The 1,064-nt window shown below is 43.7% G+C and overlaps 1 non-coding gene across 1 annotated transcript; it reads left to right on the top strand.

Moving 5' to 3' along the window:
- The first annotated feature begins 422 nt into the window (after positions 1-422).
- Trnac-aca lies at positions 423-496 on the top strand. Its single transcript has one exon. It is a non-coding gene; the product is annotated as a tRNA-Cys (tRNA).
- Positions 497-1,064: the final 568 nt, after the last annotated feature.

Here is a 1,064-nt window from a genome sequence, read left to right as displayed (position 1 = left end):
CAGATACTGGTCTGATGTAAACCCCCATATCATCCAAGAAACACCGCTGCATGGCGACGAGGCTAGACTGTGGGGCGCGGTATGAGCTTTCAGGATTTTTGGCCACATTCTCTTTCATATGACCGTAGACTCTGCAGTTTATACGGTCATTTTAAATACATTTGAGGAGTAGCTGGATAACATCGAATTTTCGGAAGGTTTTTTGCAAAGAGCTGGAGCAACGTGCCACGCGTCTAGTACTTCCAAGCAACTTGGAACCATTGTGGAAACATCCCCTAGGCTGTGGCTAAGCCATGTCTCCGCAATATCCTTTATTTCAGGAGTGCTAGTTCTGCAAGGTCGCAGGAGAGCTTCTGTAAAGTTTGGAAGGTAGGAGACGAGATACTGGCAGAAGTAAAGCTGTGAGGACAGGGCATGAATCGTGCTTGGGTAGCTCAGTTGGTAGAGCATTTGCCCACAAAGGCAAAGGTCCCGAGTTCGAGTCTCGGTCCGGCACACAGTTTTAATCTGCCGGGAAGTTTCAACTTGTAACCAGTTTATTTGGTGACCGAATAATCTCAAAAAATTTATGGCCTTGTCTCGATCACCCGACCTAACCTCCCTGATTTTTTCTTGTGGAGGTATCGTTAAAGCCGAGTGTACATGAATAAACCACGGATAACTGCAGTGCTCCGTGAGGTCATTACACAAGAAATAATCAACACTGGCGAGGTAACACTTCACAGAATGTCGCGGAATATGGTGAAACGAGTACAATTGGGCATTGGTGCTAGTGGAGGGCACTTCCAACATTTGCTGCGAGGACATTGTACGTATTTATGTAATCTCCAAATAGTGTATTACCATCTCCCAAAATTGCAACTGTATCCCATTGCTCGTTCAAATATTATTACTCATTAAATTAGTTAAGATTATATGGATCACTCTATAACTACGATAGTATTTATTACTGAAGTCAGTGGCGGCTCGTAACCAATTATCCGCAGTCACCTCGCATACGGCGGATCCATATTTACTGGAACGTTATCGCTTTTACAACCATATATTTTCACAAATGTAATTTT

The sequence above is a fragment of the Schistocerca americana genome, chromosome 1, assembly GCF_021461395.2.
Source record: "Schistocerca americana isolate TAMUIC-IGC-003095 chromosome 1, iqSchAmer2.1, whole genome shotgun sequence".
In the NCBI taxonomy this organism is placed as follows: domain Eukaryota; kingdom Metazoa; phylum Arthropoda; class Insecta; order Orthoptera; family Acrididae; genus Schistocerca; species Schistocerca americana.
Note: the sequence above shows the minus strand (reverse complement) of the source record. Positions and strands in the feature narration are given on the sequence as shown.